At 36.5% G+C, this 19,216-nt stretch overlaps 1 long non-coding RNA gene across 6 annotated transcripts in view; it reads left to right on the forward strand.

Moving 5' to 3' along the window:
• Positions 1–19,216, forward strand: part of LOC103007431 (uncharacterized) — a 205,896-nt gene that overhangs the window by 154,996 nt on the left and 31,684 nt on the right. For all 6 annotated transcript variants that reach the window (XR_009005270.1, XR_009005268.1, XR_009005267.1 and 3 more), the window contains one exon: positions 2,419–2,563. This is a non-coding gene — a long non-coding RNA (uncharacterized LOC103007431). The remainder of the gene's footprint in view (positions 1–2,418; positions 2,564–19,216) is intronic.

The following is a 19,216-nucleotide window of genomic DNA, read 5'->3' on the forward strand; positions in this document are numbered from 1 at the left end:
AGGGAAGAAACTAAATAATTTTACTTGTATAAATCTTTCAAATAAAATATTTTAAATTTTTTCTACTAAAATTTTAAAATCTGTAAACAGATTACAACTTTTATATTAAAATTTATGTCTCAAGTGGCTTCACCAAATTTCTAATCAAGACTTTTTAATGATGACCTCTCTGAAATCTTGACAGATCAATCTGTAAGAAACATTGGTCTCACAAAAAGTAGCTAATGACAAAGATGTGTTAATCACTCTTTTTATATTGATGAAAATGACTTTCTCATCATTAACCAGAATTTGGATAACTTGAGCTACTTACATGGTCCTTATTATACGCAATTCTTCTTAAATCTAACAGCTCTTTCTTTTCTTTCATTGATCAGTATCACCTCAAAATTTCTGATGGTAATGCAAAATGATTTCTAATTCAATAAGACTTTTCATTTCAAAATAATCATGAAATTTTTCCTCAAGTTGCTCTAACAGCCTGTACTAGTCAGGGTTCTCCAGAGAAACAGAACAGAACCAACAAGATATTATACATATATGGAGAAGGAGAGAGAGAGAGAGAGAGAGAGGGAGAGAGAGAGATTTTTTTAAGGAACTGGTGCATGTGACTCTGGAGGCTTGGTGAGTGCAAAATCTGATGGGGGAGGAAAGCAGCCTGGAAACTCAGGAAGGACTTGTGGTTCAAGTCCAAAGGCAGTTTGCTGTAAAATCAGAAAGGTAATTTGCTGATTACATTGCAAATGTAACTGGTGGAGGTCATGGGGTGGAGGTCACATTTTTGTTTGAGTCAAGCCTTCAACTGATTGAATGAGACCCACCTACATAATGAAGGGCAACCTGCTTTACTCAAAGTCCACATTTTTTAATGTAAATATACAAAAACGCCCTCACAGAAACACCCAGAGTAATGTTTGACCAAATATCTGGGCACTGAGGCTCAGGCGAGTTGACACATAAAATTAACTACCACAACAGTCTTAATTAGTCTTAGAATTCAAATTATGATTCTGACTAAATATTGCTGATGAGCAACTTCCCCTTCCAGAAGAAAATTTTTGCTCTGAATTTGTAAACTTTATGAGTACATATTAATAGAATATTTATATGGTCCTAGAAAGTTTTAAGTTTATTTAAGTGCTTAAAAAGTTCAGTTAAGTAACCTTTTTTTGGGAGCCAATAACTTGCATTTTATTTTACTTTTGTTATTGCTCATGAGTATCAAATATAATCCAGGACTAAACAGTACAGTGAGGTAAAAAGTTGAGAAATTCTCAAATATGGAGTAAAATATCCTAAATTTAAATCCCATGCACAAAATTCAGAATCACAACAAGATTTATGGTTAGACCCTGCTTTACAATGTGATTGAGGTTCAGAAAAGTTAATTAAGAGACAAATGTAGAGTCAGAAGGGCAAACCACAAGGATGAATAATATGGGCTTTGCAGTCACACAGTTTGGGACCAAAACTATTTTTGGAGCTAAAGTTTCTTCTTCTGCATGATGCAGATAGTAATACCTGCCTCACAGGCCTGAAATAAAAAGTAAATAAGAAAAAAATACACAGTCCTCAGCACAGTGACTGATGCAAAGTAAGTGTTCAACAAATAGAAGCTGGTATAATTTTTGTTTATATATTTTTTTCATTTTGTGTGTTTATCATTCTTTATTATTACCCTAATTAAGGAGCTGGGATTTGATCCTGGGAATGCTTTTGCTAAAGCTCATTTTCAGTAAACTATTTCTCAAGCTGGTATTTCTGTAGAACTGATCAGGAACTAAATACTACCTGAGGAGAATAAAAAAGGAAGTGAATGAAAAAAATTAATACTAAGAAAATAAATACTGCAGTCCATATCAATCACCTCATAAAAGCCTCTTATCACCAAGATAAGAGTGGGTGGAGACACTTCACTAAATTACTATCAAAGCATTGTGGTAGCATTTGTCTTAAGTGTGCCAGAAAAGGAAAATCTTTTTCCCCCTGCACATTCATCTCATTCATCTCTACAGCTGTGGAAAAAATATTCCTAAATCTGTTCTTGGAGGGCTGAGGTGAGTGTTTAAGCCCCTTTTAGCACCAGCTACAGTTCAGAAACCCTCCATCAGCAACACCAAGTGACTCTTTTCTCTCTTCTGACCATTCTCGTCTTGGCCTCTGTTTAGATTTTTCTTTATCACAAGTGCTGGGCTATTATGAGTGCAAGACCTATCATATTTTGCTCAAATCTTGTGGTGGTTACAGTGGTTCTTGCTCCTGTTGCTGAAATTGCATTTCTGATAACCCAAATTAGACCTCTGGGCATGGCTCATTCTGACCACAGCTAGTTGTCATTTCATATTTCTATCTGTGAGAGGTAACTGTCTGCTGTCTTCAAAACCAACAATCAAATAAAATTCTTTCCCTTTCTTTTAGATGTTTCTGGTATATTCCTGGGAACTGTGGAGAAATGAAACATGAAAGACAGGACAAAGTCCCTTCTCTCAAAGGGCTTTATTCTAGAGCACACAGGATAACAATTGCATGAAGCCAAGGACAGACGTCTCCCTACATTCATCAGGTTGGTAGTAGTTCCTTACAAGGTGGAAGGTATTGTGGTAGAAGCTGTGAATAACAAAAAGCTGTGTTATAAATGTTTCCTGCTGTCTAAGCCTGAGAATCAAATAAGGTCACTCACTGCAGAAAATGGTACATACACTAAGCCTTGAATTATAGGTTCAACGTCAATCAGTGATGATTATTGGGGGGAAAAATCTCACATGGAGGGAAATACAGGGTAAGAAAGAACAATGCAGAACCAGGGAACTCTTAATAACAGTTTTATTATAATACAGTGGAAGAATTAAAATTATCAAAAATAGTCTATAAACATGAGTTGATAAATTCTACAAAAGGTGTTGAGTTTGTATTTGGGAGAATTTTTAAAGTGTTTTTTTAAAAAGAATTGGTGGGCTTCCCTGGTGGCGCAGTGGTTGGGGGTCCGCCTGCCAGTGCAGGGGACACGGGTTCGAGCCCTGGTCCCGGAGGATCCCACATGCCGCGGAGCAGCTGGGCCCGTGAGCCACAATTACTGAGCCTGCGTGTCTGGAGCCTGTGCTCTGCAACAAGAGAGGCCGCCATAGTGAGAGGCCCGCACACTGCGATGAAGAGTGGCCCCCGCTTGCCACAACTGGAGAAAGCCCTCGCACAGAAACAAAGACCCAACACAGCCATAAATAAATAAATAAATAAATAAATAAATAAATAAATAAATAAATAAGAATTGGCATAATCAAAGAAATGTGCCACGTTTATAGAACGATTAATGTAGTATTAATGGCAACAAAATTTTGGAAGCATAGATTTGGAATGAGAAGTTGTTCCATCTATGAGCAATTGCCCAGTTTTTATTGCTTACAGTTTTGAACTAGTAAGTTGAGAATTTAAAAGAGAACATGAGTGTGATAGACACTAAGATCCTCCAGGACCTAGTGAATTTTATAGGTGAAAACAAAGAGTGAAAATCACCTCTGATAATTCATGAATGATCAAAATATAGCCAGTACCATAAAAAGTCGGAGGACTTGCACAGAAGTTGTGAGGAGTGGTATGTGGACAAGGGCAAGGAAAGGAAGAATTGAGGTTTAACAGCTGGTCCAGGTAGGAACAGAGGAGTAAATCTGAGGAGAAAAAGTCAGTAGAAGACAGAAATGTAAGGCTCATCTATGTGGAATTGATTATTAAAGCCATGAGCACAGATGGTATCACTGGGAAAAGAAGAGCATATGAGAACAAAAAGAACTTACATTTTTTGATCACTTTTTATATATTAGAACCTGGGTTTGGTATTTCATATATAGCATTTCATTTATCTAGTGTAAAAAATCTTAGAAAATGTCCAAAACAGGCATGGAAAAAAGAGGAAAAGGGCATTGAAGGAGAAAGAATAGTGGGAGGAGAAAGGAATAAAGGAAAACAAAATTAATACATTGTCATATTATCTAAAGCAAAAGGAAGAAAGAGAGGCAGAGGCTGCTCTGCGTTGTCAAATTCTGAGTTGGGGGCAAGGCGAGGGGAGCATTGAAGATGAAACCCAAGAATAGGTTGATTTTTAATGATCTTTGAGATTCATGGCATAAACTGTGGGAACGAAAACAAGATTTCCAGGCCTTAAGAATGAGTTTGTAAAATGTTCATGGTAGCACATGAGAGACTAGTGTCTTTTCCTTATAGTCCCTTAGCACTACAGAAAACAATGCAATGTTCCCTGTACTTTATCCCTTGCATCTTCTTCCTTGTGGTCTTTGGTCTAATTTTTGTCTGTTCTTGTGTCTGTGAAAAAGATGGCTCTAGGTACACTGGACCTTTCATTAAAGAAATGATCATAGAACTCCGTTTATAAACCTGATACTAAAAATACACCAGTGAATTATTTTTCTTCCTAATGGTTTTGAGCATCTTCTCTGTGTCAGTACTGTTGCTTTGTGTGTACTATCTAATTTATTTTCAGAATGACCTTATTGCATCATTGTTATTATTTTCATTTGTCAGTGAGGCAAACAGAGGCACAGACAGGTTATTTTTCTGATACAAAAAACTCTCCAAATAGAAATTGGAAGCAGTTTTGTATGTAATGGATTATGTGTCTTTTGCATTTGTGATTTAGATGGATCAGTAGTATGATCCATGATCTTAACTGCCATTTTATGCTTCATTCTATTTGTTTCCAACAAACTTCAGTGAATACTTTTCACGTATGCCCCACGTGGAGAAGATAAGATAGCTTTCTTTATGCTGAGAGTGAGCATCTTCAAAAGTGAATAAAAATGGAAAAAAGTAAATGAAACAAATTTACAAAATTAGTAATTTAGGAAAACAAAATATAAATTATTTTAATTAAATATGAAAAAAATTAAGTTCAAGACATTTAATAATTCTTATATTGTGAGCTTTTTGTCAGTGTATATTATTGTAGTAATTGAGGTGTTTTGGGGTTTCATATAAGATGCTCTTTCAAAGGTATTATATTCGGTTTCTCTCTCCTTTTATACATTTATTTATTTATTTATTTATTTATTTTTAAATTTTATAGCTACTTTATTTATTTATTTATTTATTTTTGGCTGTGTTGGGTCTTCAGTTCGTGCGAGGGCTTTCTCTGGTTACGGCAAGTGGGGGCCACTCTTCATCGCGGTGCGCGGGCCTTTCACTATCGCGGCCCCTCCCGTTGCGGGGCACAGGCTCCAGACGCGCAGGCTCAGTAGCTGTGGCTCACGGGCCCAGCTGCTCCGTGGCATGTGGGATCTTCCCAGACCAGGGCTCGAACCCGTGTCCCCTGCATTAGCAGGCAGATTCTCAACCACTGCGCCACCAGGGAAGCCCTATACATTTATTTAATGAGGTTTGCATTTAACATTTTTCATACATGGGTATATTTCACATTGATGTATTAAATACTGTTGAGATTTTTCTTTCTGTATTTTTATAATCTAGTAGGTTATAATTCTTAATTGCTTCTATTGAGAAACTATTTTAAAAAACTGGCTAAATAAAAATAATATGGTAATAAGGGTGGAGTGAATCTATTGTTTTTATAAAAATCTTTCCAAGTTGTTCTCTTCACTTTTGTTTTGATATTCAGTCACAGAAACTAAGTAAACGAAACCTCTTTAGGGATAATAGGAATGTAAAAAATACAGACATGCGTGCACACACACACACACAATGTTCATCTCCTTATAAGACACATTTAGAATATTAGACAGGTGAAGAAAAGTCTTAAGGACAAATACTGATTTTCCCATTTTGGTCTTGGAGAGTCAGGCAGAGATACCTCTTGTTTGTTTTTAGGATGCCCAAGTGTTCCATTAGTTCAGTCAAAGATTTAATCAATCATCCAGATGTTTGAACAATTGTCCAAATGTTTTTGTCAACTTTGTGTGAAATAACTGAATGGCCTGAACTGACTTGGATTGTTATCTTAATGCATGGCAGAGTTCAACTGAGGAAAGTATTAAATGGATCCCAACCAATGGCCTTAACAGAGAAGTAGAAACTGGTACTCCCACATTCCCATTAAATCCTGGGGTCATGCCTATTCACTTTGGTAAAATTGAACTCAAAATTTAGAGAGGTTCTGCCCCAAGAATCTAAAGACCTAGTCTGAAGGGATCTTTTGAATATTTCTTTAGTTGTATAAAATTTGAAAAAAAAAATCAAATTGGTTACTACCTTTTATATCTGTCTCACTTTAGATCAAGTTCAAAGCTGGAAATGTCACTTTAGTTTCCTTAAAATAAATTTTTTTCAAATGAAATTATTAGGATTTCTTAGATTACCAAATGTTGCAAAATAGTGCATGGAATGATAGTGGAAAGAAAGGACGAACTTTAGAAATAAACACATCTGGTTTTGAATCTTAGCTCTGCTATTATAAATAACTTGATGTTGAGTAAGTTATTTGATTTTCCTAATCTTCAATTTTCTCATCTGTAAATTTCAATATTATTGTAAAGTTTAGCTATAATGAACATAAAACGGCTAGAACATTATAACTCATAGCTATTATGATTTTCTTAATCATAATAGATACATTTCTTTAAGATGGAGTGTGTCATATCTATATGGAATTTTAACTTTATATTAGTGCTTAGAATCTTTGTATACTCAGTTTTCAACCTGCAACTACTAGGGGCTAGTATTCATTCATCCATTCAACAAATTTTTTAACACTAACTATATTCCTGGTACTGTCTCAGCAATGGGGAAACAGTGAGGAAAAAATAGAAAAAAAAAAAGAAAATAGACATAGTCTCTGTCCAATTAGAATGTGAAATTAATTTGGAAGAAAAACCAAAAAGGTAAATAATCAGATTTTTAAAATATATGATTCTGGAGTGTACTCTACTCAAAAAAGTACAGTAAAAGAAAAAAAAAAGTACAGGTACTGTAAGAAAGTAGAACTGAATGGCCCGATTTAATTTGAATTGTTTAGGAAGGGTCTGAGTAAATGCTATTCAACCTGATTCCTGAAGGGTAAGTGTGGTCAGTAGGTAAATCATGGGGAAAATGGTAATTCCATGCAGAGAAAACTGATGTGTTAAAGTCCTGAGTCAGGAAAGAGCTTTCTGCATTGAGAAACTAAAACAAGATTGGTGGGGTTGGAAAGTTGGGACAAGGGGTGGCATGATCAGAAGGGAGTCTGGGGTAATGGAAGGGAAAGACAATGAAAAGCATTTTAGAGTCACTCTTAAACTTAATCTCAAGAGGATAGAACTGAACACTTGCTTTGTTTAGCCTCTTTTCACCTCTCTTCCACCAAAATCCATGTGGAAGTTAGAAAAGAACATTTTACAGGCTGAATTCTCAAAACCAAGAAAGAGAACTCTCAAGGGACTAGAACATGGAAGGAAACCCTGACAGCAGAAGGTCAAATTGAAAAGAGAAAAAAGAATGCAAAATGTGCAAGAGAAAGTTCTGCCTTAGAAGGTGAGAAAGAGCACGGCATCATCATGACGTCAGTAAGTGACACCAGGGGCCACAGAGCCCAGGGCAACCAACACAACGGTGGGCTGGAGTAGCACAAAGGGGAATGTATAAAGCAAATACTGGTAGCCCCACAAAGGAAAATGGGCAAATTCATAATCACAGCGAGAGGCTGAACACCTCTCTCTCAGGAACCAACCGAGAAACCACCCGCTAATAAGGAGGGATACGGAGGAGTTGTGTAATGCACTTAACAAGCCTGATTGAATAGCTACACAAAGAAGCCTGCACCATACCCAGAAAACTGCATGTCATTTTCAAGCCCACAGACTACAGCCACAAAAATTTACCATGCGCTAGACCACAATGGGAATGTCAGCAAATTCCATAAAGGTGATATTATACAGGCTCCATTTACTTATGCATCAACAATTACAAGAAATTCCACTATTCAAAAAAAATCCCCATATACCAGGAAATTAAGCACACACACACATACACGCAAGTGCAAATAATTATTAAAGTGAAAATCAATGTGGAACTTATAAACTATTTGGAGCTGAATAAACAAATGAAAAGTGCTACGTAACAAAACTAGTGGAATATGACTGAAGCAAAACTGAGAAGAAAAGATATAAACTGAAATGTATCTATTTGAAAAGAAGATTGAAAATAAATGATCTTTGCTCTTAAGACAAGAATCTAGGAAAACAAAACAAACATAAAACAGAAGAAAGTGATTAATATAAATGAAAGCACAAAACAACTAACTATAAAATTTAAAAATGGATAAGTAAAAACAAAACCCAGTACTTTGAAAAGAATAATAAGTTACTTTAGCAAATATAACTAAGATTTTAAAAATACAAATAATTGTCAGAAATGAAAAGTGAAACAAGAACAACACAGAGGAGACTAAAAAATTGTAAGAAAGCAATAAACTGCAGAGCAGTACATTTGTAAACCTAAATTAAACCGATAATTAATTTCCAAAAAATAAATTTCAAATGTATATACTTTTCTGAAACTTATTATAGTTCAAAAGTAGGTTTAAAATTAATGGTAATTAAAATATATTCTCCAGGAGAAAAAAAAAATAAAAGAGAGGAGAGGAGGAATCTAGCTAAAATGTTCCGGGTGAGTAAAAGTTGTGGGACAAAAGAAGTGGTTCCTTTAGGGCATGTTTAGGACTGTAGTATTCTGTGCCAGGCAAGTTTTCAGGGAGAGATGGTAAGAATATGTAATTTAATATTATTTATTAATATTGGTCATTACTGAAACCTCTAAGTCCTAAACAGGCATTCTGCTTTTTTTTCTGCTCTGGCCCAAATCTCAGAATCTAGGCTATTATGAGGGTATTTAATTTGAAGCCCTTGGAAGCTCTATCAGACCTCCAAGAGTCAAAGAAAATAAGAATGGCTTCTAATAGTTCCCTCCCACCCCAATGAGTGCTCAGAATTCAAAAATAATTCTAATAATAATTTATACAATTTTCTAGGCTATATATACTTTCTTAAAATATTTATTTTCCTGGCCCAGGCCCCTCTGACAACTGATATTAATGTTTTAGAAAAGTGCATACAGTCTCAAAAATTGTATGAATTATCATTTATAATTGAGTTGGAAAAGGGCGAGACCATCTGATCTCTTTTCCCCACTAAATAAATGCTTTCTCATGATGATGTGAACTTTATTTGTTATTTGAACTTTTTAGGGGACAAATATGTTTTTTTTTTCTACGATCAGGGCTGAGAATGTGCATCTACAGGTGAATGCATCACTGGTGACTCTGAGCACCCTTCTTCTGTGACTGGGTTAACTTTACTCAGTGTGTTGGTGGCTCAGGTAGTGCCATCGTGCACCTGCTTCCTCACCCTTCGATTTTGGCTTTTAGATATTGTGCCCTTTTTACAAAGGATTACTTGAAAAATACAAGGCATAAATAAAATAGAAGTAAATATGATGAAAAATCATGTGAGAAATGCGCACACTTCAGGGCGGATGAGTTTGGTAGGTCTGCCATAACAAAGTACCACAGACTGGGTGGCTTAAACAATAGAAATTTCTTTTCTCACAGTTCTGGAGGCTGGAAGTCTGAAATCAAAGTGTCAACAGAGTTGGTTTCCTTCTGAGACCTTTCTCCTTGGCTTGCAGGAAGCCACCGTCTCCTGTGTCTTCACATGGTCTTCCCTCTGTATCCATCTGTGTCCAGATTTCCTCTTCTTATAAAGACACCAGTCATATCAGATTAGAATCCATCCTATTGACCTCATTTTAACTTAATTACATCTTTAGAGACCCCACCTCTAAATACAGTCACATTCTGAGGTACTGGGGGTTTGGGCTTCCATATGAATATGTGAGAGGGACACAGTGCAGCCCATAACAGGGGATTTTTGTAGAATATAAAAATAAAAGGGGGAAAAATGAAAAATATGGTGTAAAGATAGCTGATAAGACCGTTGTGTGAGCAATGAAAGAAAAATGATTTGAGAAGAATTTAAAACGCTCACATGGAACTTCCCTGGCAGTCCAGTGGTTAAGACTCCTCGCTCCCAATGCAGGGGGCATGGGTTCGATCCCTGGTCGGGGAATTAAGATCATGCATGCCACAAGGTGCATCCAAAAAAAAAAAAAAGTGCTCACAAACTTGTCCAAATACTAGTTAAGCAGTTGAAATTAACTTCTACTTTGCCGCTGACATAACTCCACAGTACTTTGTTGTTTCCTGTAGCTCGTTGCATTAACTGAGTTAGTTGTGTGAAAAGCTTTAAAAATTGCCCTGCACACCATAAGGACTTAGCAAGTATCAGCCGTCTTGGTCGTCCTCATCGTTAGCTTGCATTCTAGCACTCATCACAGTCTGCCTTTAATGCGGTCCACTCATGTGTCCAGTCTCCCTAACAATCGTGAATTCCCAAAGGGCAGAGAGACTCACTTCTGTTTCTCTGTTTCTGGTTAAAATGTAGCCACGTGGTGCTTGACACCTAGAATGTGCTAAATCAAAGTTAAACTTCAGAGGAAAAATAAAAACAAAAAACGGATTTGCCATTTCTTAATTTTTTTTTCCCTTAAAATCCTGGGCTAGACAAATGCTCTAATACATGCTGAATAAAATACAAATAATATTTGTTTAAGTATGGAAATAAAATTTATCTTTTTTTGAGAACAAACAAAAGGAAAACCACTTACTGAGGTATTTTAGAGGCTCATGAGAAAAGCAGGCAGGAGCTAAATTTTAAAACACTAAAGAATTTTAATTTGGTAGTGTTTGTAAAATGCTTTAAAGATGCAGAGTGATGCATGTGCTTTTTTTTGAACTTGGCAAAAAGGAAAAGGACACTTAAATACTTAAGACCAGATGGAGTGTGAAAAACATGAAGAAAAAAAAGTGAAAACTAAGTCAGCAAAAATATAGTTTTTCAGAGATAATTGATATTTTGCTGTCATCTGGAATGACCAAACCTCCAACTTTAATAAGAGAAAATATAATTTTTAAAATATCCAACTTGTAAATGTATTTTTATTTTGAAGAAATTTAATTAGAGAGGTATGAAAAATTTTATCATTCTGTTTTCTCCTAGAAAGTAAAAATGGGATATCTATATAAACATGAGCTGAACAGGAAAGCTCTGCTTGGTCTGAACACCTCATACTTCTGAGTGTGAGATTGGTGTTTTGGTGTGGGCTGCAGGCCCTGTATGTAGCTTCCTTGTTGTATATTGTTTCCAGTGGTGGTGATGTATTTTGCTCTCCTACTTTATAGAACTCTATTACAAAACACCTGGTGCAATTTAATAGTCGTTTTTGTACTGCTGTTCCATCACTTTATGATCATATTTAAATTTTTTGAAGTAATTCAAAAATGTTAGCCTGGCATGGTTTGAAGAACTCTGAATCAGGACCTGGCTGGCATTAATGCTCTGCTCAGCTGTGCATTTAGATGTAAACAATGGGTAAGTCACTTAATTTCTCTAATCCTCTATTTTCTTATTTGAAAGAGGAGGAAAATACTATCTATTCTCGCTATCTAATGTAGTTGTAATAAGGATCATATGAGAATATGTATCTAAAAGTGCTGCATAAATGAAATGGGCTTACCTTATTATTATTTGTTAAACAGAACTCATAACTGACTTCTGTCAAATCACCAGCTCCCGTACTTCAGATAATATCACCTACAAGAGATGCCTGTTTTCTACATATATTGCTCAGAGAAATTGTAGCAGGCAGCTTCTATGACAGAAGTTGGTATATGATAAGACATAACCAAAATTTAGAGTTGCAAAAATGCTCAAAGATATCTAATTAGGTTTCCATGTGAATTTGTAAATAAGAAGACTGAAACCCAGAAATGGTTAATAATTTTCTTAAGATCAGTGTGCTCTGATAGTTAATTTAGTGCTTACTATGGCTTATACATGATGCTATTGGAAATCATTGCTGGATTAGACAGGGCCTTGCTCAATCTTTTAGATCAGGGGTCAGCAAACTACAGCTCATGGGCTAAATCTGGGCCACCACTTGTTTTTGTAATTAAAGTTTTATTGGAACGCATCCACATCTATTTATTTACATACTGTCTATGGCTGCTTTCATGTTACAGTGAAGTAGGTCAGAAAGAAAAACAAATACCATATGCTAACACATATATATGGAATCTTAAAAAAAAAAAAAAGGTTCTGATGAACCTAGGGGCAGGACAGGATTAAAGATGCAGAGGTAGAGAATGGACTTGAGGACACGGGGAGGGGAAAGGGTAAACTGGGACGAAGTGAAAGAGTAGCATTGACATATATATACTGCCAAATGTAAAATAGATAGCTAGTGGGAAGCAGCTGCATAGCACAGGGAGATCATCTCAGTGCTTTGTGACCACCTAGAGGGGTGGGATAGGGAGGGTGGGAGGGAGATGCAAGAGGGAAGGGACATGGGGATATATGTACACATATAGCTGATTCACTTTGCTGTACAGCAGAGGCTAACACAACATTGTAAGGCGATTAGACTCCAATAAAGATGTTAAAAATAAATAAATTTTAAAAAGCACCATTATTTAAAAAAAAAAAAAAAGTAAATTCCATAAAAGCTAACTTCCTTGACAAAAGTAAAAGATTTTATTTCCCTCCTTGTAAAGTAAGAAGATACGAACCTCATGGTGTGCACATAGAATGAGCTTCTGAGACAAAGAACAAAAACTCTCAGTAAACAATAGGTTTTCACACAATAAACAACAGAAAGCAATGGATACTTCTGTAACCCTCTCCATCCTTCTTTCCTACAGGTTTACAGACCAGGGGTTGCCTTGACAGGGAAGTGACTATACTGTCTTACTGAAAGATTGTTCTCAAGTCACTAAACAAGAATTAATTGCACAGGCTTCTATCGTGTTACTTTTAAAGCAGGTTATTGTAAGACAGTGCTAGCCTATGAATTCTCAAGAGAAGTGTGTCCTGAGAAAGTAAGCATAGAAAGTTTACCTATTTCCTTATATTCATGTTTCGTCCCTTGCCTTTTGCCTGGTGAGGTAATGCGATAACAGAACCTTCAGCTTATTGTTTTAAGCAGAGTTCATCTAGTTCACTTTGGGTTCCTGGGTGGTGAAATGCTTGAAGACCTCCCATGGATAGAAAACCTTTGCATTGTAATCTTATTACACAACAGGGAAGGTCAGTGGAATGAGCCTTTTTTTTCCCCCTCATTTTAGTTTGTCTCTACCACATAAAAATGTGACACAGAATGAAGCAGACCCAAGTCTCTGCGTGTGATATTAACTTGGAACTGCTTTTTGTCTGTCATCATTGACCATGTCACCACTTTGTCACCTGCCTCCTAGATTTTGTCAGCTGTAGCTGGGTGTCTAAGATCACTTTCATCCTTGTGGAATGTGCCTGCAGCGTTTGCATGAGGGCTAGTCCACTCAGATAAGGCTATTGCTGCTGGGGAAGTTGTTTTGTTTGCATTCCCTGGATTTGTGAGATTAATAGAGAGCCCTCCAAGGTGGGATGAGGAGGACTTCAAAAATGTCAAGGGAGGAAACACACCCTCTAGCTATTTAATTGTGAGATTGATTTGACGAAAATGACATGTGTAGTGACCTCTTTACACACAGCTTTTTATTTCATCCAGTATTGTGGCTGAGCTTTCTTCATCCCAGTTTTTCTTTCATTCAAAACAGAAAAAAAAAGTTGTATCAAACCCCAGAACTCAATCTCCCAGCATCTGTTTACACTTCATGGAATGACTGAATATGTGTGAGAAGAAAATGGCAGAAACTGGGAGGATAAGTGAGGAATGGCCCCCTTCCTAAACTCTTCTGAGGGTATTTGGTTTCTTCCTGCCTTCGTTCCCCTCCTGTTCAGTTCTTCCTTCCCCACAAACAACTTTACTCTTTTTGTGCAAAAGTTCGCCATTTGGTGCTCAAGGTTAATTTTAATACCTAGATATTTCAGCTGCTAGTTCTTCAATAGACTCCAGGATTCCCTCTGCACTTTTGGTGACTGTATAATCGGCATGGCGTAAACAGTAGGATTTGTTTTCATCTACAGTCACAACCACAGAGTTTTGTATTTGCTTTAGAGCAGTAGCTCTCAAAATGGAAACTTTGAAAATATTTTATTTATTTGGTTAAAACCATTGGGTCATATCAAAAAACACTACTGAACAAAGAAATATGGAGAGGAAGTGTGGGGAAAGGAAGGACTCAGAGTTCTGCTGGAGGACCAATAAAGGGAATAAAAACCATCATTTTAATATCTTATACATTTCCCTTTTCTATTTAAAAGAAAATCTCAATAAGCAGGCTAGCCTGTAACATCATTCTTCCAGGCTTCTCTGTTCCCATTTAGCTACATTAAAACCTGTCTGTAAGCCCCCCACTGGGAGAAGTAAAACATTCCCTTTGCTGGCAGGTGGTCTTTTGCAAGCACTTCCCAATTGAAAGCATATGTTCCTGGGTGTGAGGAGGCTTCTGGTAAGTGGGGAGGAAGCTCATGTGGAGAATGATTGAATTATGTAGGCAAATTCAAGTTAAACATGCTTAGTCCTCCCTTCCTTTCAAAATAAAGGTAGAGGCTTTTGATATCACATAGAAGGTCTCTATCCTACTCACCTTCACCTCCAAGTTGAAAGTCTTCCTTCACTATCCTACAACATAGTTCAGTGTTCACATCCTCTTTGATATTAGCGTTAAGCTAAGACCCCCTTGTTTCTTTTCCTTTTCCTGGTCTTTGCCACCAAGACCAGTTAAGCTACAAATAACATGAGATTGATCTTCTTAAGGATAAGATCCCTTTCGCAGAACTCAGATTTCTTCACAGTTAATGGAAGAAAGGAGAGAGGCAATGAAGAACCAAAAGAATATCCTTTTCCTATTCAAAGAGGGGGAAAGTCTTTTAGCAAAGATCTTTTTAAAATGAGAAATTTGATGCAGGAAGAGCAGTATGCGAATGACCATTTCAAAGGAAATCAATGAGAAAAGTTCAAGAAAATGATCATAATGAAATATGTCTTAGCAATACATCTTTTACTAAACATCAGACATCTATTATGTGCCTTTCCCTGTCTGAACACATTTTCGTAAAGGCTCAACGTAGCTAATTCTGTTGCATTTCCTGGAATGAAGAAAGAGTGAGTTTGCTTCACAAAAATTAGAATTTAATTGAATTTTGTGAAGTACAAAACCCCCAAAAACATTTTCCCCAGTATCCCAAACTCTAAAAATAATTGAGGACTGCACAGAGGCAGTGAAAAACTGCATAATATTGGAAAATGTTCTTTACCTCAACCCAAAAGCACTTTATAAATGAGTACAGTATCTCATGGTGAAAAGAGGAGGTCAGATTGATGCTGTTTTAAGCAACGGGTTATTTAGTTAAGATTTGCTGCATCAGCTTCCAAGTGCTCCCCCAAATGTCAATGCTCTATAATGAACATTCTATTGCTTGAAAGATCAAAGTTTTCTTTACCGGTCAGAAAAAGTGGCATCACATTTTTGCTTTTCCCCAATAACTGATTTTTGTACATTTACTATAGAAAGTGAATCTAACCATATTGAAGGGGATAGTCAGGTTACTTAGCTTGGAAAATATTGAAAATGAGGCAAATGCCTCTCTTTTTTTTTTAACAGAAATATCCTACGCTGTACTTGCAAACCATTAGTTTATGAGTGAACTAGTTTACAATGTATGTAGTATTATATGTGCACGTTAGTACTTCTAAGAGCTGCTTGAGTAACCCGGAAAAAAGGGTCAAGAAAATATTGGACTGTCCTTCAGTTATTACAGGCTATTTAGAAACTGGAAAAGAAGCTAATTCTGATTTAAGAAAAACATAACGATACTTTGTTTTTATATAGTACTTTTCAGACATGACCTCATTATTTATCAGAACATTCTTCTGAGCGTAGGTAGCAAGGGCTTTCTTCAGTTTACAGAGGCATAAACTTGGGCATAAAAAGATTAATTGATTTCTGCTGGGCACAGAAAATCTATGCCAAAGGGAAAGAGAGACCAACGTTCTACAAAGGACTCAGGAGCCTGCTCTTCCTCCAGTAAATAGAAATCACATCATCATTAACCTTTGTAACAACTTCTTAGAATCTTTGCTACACCATCAGTTTTAACCATCTCCATGGTATTGATTTAAGAAGATTTGGGGGTTTTGCTCATTTATTGCTTTATGCTAACAGACTGCACTCACATAGGACATAGTCATTGGTTGAACAGCATTGCTTACATGTAATAGAGAAAAGATGACAATCAGTAATGACACTTGATTCCTAATTCAAGAGTGCACAAAGGGTACAGCTAAGAGTTGTCATTACTCGCTCCCAGCAAGTACTATTTAAGGCCAGAAAATCACATAATTAGAGGAACTTTCAAAGCTCCTGATTTCAAGATAACTTTCAAACATAATTATCACATTTTTGACTGGAGACATATCAAGGCCACAGACATTAGTTTCTGCAAAAATTCCCAGGTCAATAATGTGTTATAATACCCTTATAACAATATATCTTGGAAATTACTTTGCTTATGTAGTTTTTAGGGTCTGAATGAAGTAGAAGAGCGACACAATCAATTCACATTTTTGTCAGTTCACTTTGGCCTATAACATGGAGAATGTGGAGGTCGATGAGATGGAAGACAGGGTGATTAGTTAGGAGGTTTTGGTGAGAATGAAGGTAAAAAATAATGGCGGCATTAATTAGAGTGGTGTTAGTGGTGATGGAAAGAAGTAGGTGGACATACACATACTTACTGGATAAAATAGATGTTTGGTTGGTTTTGGGGGCTGAAAGAAAGGAGTTAAAAATATCTCCCAGGTTTTGTTTGTTTGTTTGTTTTCAATTAAGTGGATGCTGATGCCATTCAGTGAGATTAGGATTAGCAGAGGGCCACAGGTTTAGTCTGGGGAAATGAAGCACCAGTTTTTGACATGATGAGTTTGAGATGCCTGGGAGATATCTAGGTAAAACCATGGGCAGTTGAATGTATGGCTCAGAGTTCAGCCTCAGTGGATATCCTCCATGAAATCTTCCATAATCACTTTAATGGAAAGCCATGTCTAAATTCTGGATGCCTCTTCATGGCTAAGATTTGAGGAGTTATCTTGATTTATCTCACAGTATCTTAATATATAGTTTAACAAAAATATTACCTAATTTCTTCAGTTACTTGTAGTCTAAAAGCTCAAATTTATAGAGTAAATTTAAAAGCAATGATCTTTTCTGAATTCATAGAATATTTGAATTATATCCCTTAATTCTGCTTCAGGCAGGTATTACATTCATATGCACAAACCCAACATTCTTCTTGGAATTCAGTATTTTCTTGGTATTATGAAATAAGACTTCTATTTTTATAAACAGCAGGTGTTTGACCGGGGAGATGATTCCTATGCTTTTAAGTCCAGAGCTCTAATGAATGTTCTAGGTTTTCAGATATGAATTTATAACCTGTCATTCATTCATTCAGCAGACACTATCCTAGGTGCTTTGATTTGCCTGTTTGATAAACATCTCTTTCCTTGGAGAGATTATAATCAATGGAGAAGACAGTAAAGAAAAGATATAGTATATAGAATATAGTATAATATATAGTATATTAAATGGTTATTAGTTATTTGGAGAAAAATTAAAGTTGAGAAGATGAAAAGGGAACACTTAAAAACAAGTGTTTTCAGCTTTCAATGAGGTAGTCAGGGGAAGCTTCACTAGGAAGGTGGAATTTGAGACTAGACCTAAAGGAGATGAGGGAGGATGTCAAGCCACTATATGGGGGAAGAATGCACCCTCAGCAGAGGGGACAGAAAGTGCAAGGGCTCTATGTAGTCACGGCCTCCAGAGTAAGGACACCAAAGTGATTAGAGTGGAGTAAGCAACAGGGAAAGTTGTAGTAGATGAAGCTGAAGAGGGAAGGAAGTAGGGGTTTCAGATTGTTTGTACCTTTTAGGCCAAGACAGGAATGAATTCATGGAGAGTTTTAGGCAGATGAGTGACATGCTCTGATGCATTCTCAAAGGATCACTGCTTGTTATGTTAAAAATAGGCAGTCAAGTGTCAGAATGAAAGCAGGGAAAGTTAGAATAATTCAGGAGAAAATTAATGGGGTTTGCTGTGATGGTTAATTCCAGCAGGCCTGAAATTGGCCTGAGCTGTTTGGCTGAAGTAAGAGATGTATCTGTATAAGTACGCCTCGCTAACCGATTGTGCCACTGGATAGTTTAAAAAATAATAATAATAAGAGATGTATCTGGATGTACTAATCTCTAGACAAGGCATAAAATATACTGAATAATAATGTTGCTTTGTAACCATGATTCCCATGCAAGTTTTAGGATGGTTTTTACCAGTTTGTCAACATTATTTATTTGGTTTATCTACAACAGTGAGATTGCTGATTTGTACCTGGTCTCAGTGAGACTCCTAGAGGGTTCTGACACTGGGGCTGCTTATCTACCAAAAACTATGCCTGCATGACCAGCAGAGTATAAAATATCCTGGTCAAAAATTCATTTTGGGTTTCCTGATTCCAGGGTGTTCTGTGAGGTACACACATCTGTGGTCCCTGATCTTTGAGAGGAAACAACAGAGCCCTGCAGGAGAGGATGACTGGGGTGCATGCTCAGCCTCTCTAGGGTCCTTGCTATGAGACAGGCTTTGGCTAGAATGCCACCTTCCCTTAACTGTTGCTTTATTGTATGCTTTTCCAATAATAGACCTTAGATTTATAATCACTTTCACTTTGAGATCTGAGAGTCTTCTTTAACAATTGAACCCTGACTGCCACCACCAGTGCAGGAGCTTAGACTGGACTGGTAACAGTAGAAGTGATGAGTCAGCCAGTTGGATCCTGGATAACATTTAAAGATAGAATTGACATGATTTGCTGTTGGGTTAAATGTGGGGTGTGAGAGATAGAGCTGAGTCAAAGATGACTCCCAGTATTATCAGCCTGGGCAACTGGTAGAATAGAGTTTAGAATGATGATTGAGATGAAGCCAAATTAGCATTCGTTTAACAGCAAAAAGAAAGTAACTGAAGATATATTGAGTATAGACAACTCTTCTGGGGATATTGCAGAAGCAGAGAAAAGGGGGCTTTGTTAAAAGAAAAACAGAGTGTTAAATATTTAAGAGAACTGGTGATATAGGCATAAAAGGAAAAATTATTTTGTTTTTAAATCTTTTTTTTTTAAATTTATTTATTTCTTTCTTTGTTTATATTTATTTTTGGCTGCGTTGGGTG

Source organism: Balaenoptera acutorostrata, chromosome 14, assembly GCF_949987535.1.
Source record: "Balaenoptera acutorostrata chromosome 14, mBalAcu1.1, whole genome shotgun sequence".
NCBI lineage: Eukaryota > Metazoa > Chordata > Mammalia > Artiodactyla > Balaenopteridae > Balaenoptera > Balaenoptera acutorostrata.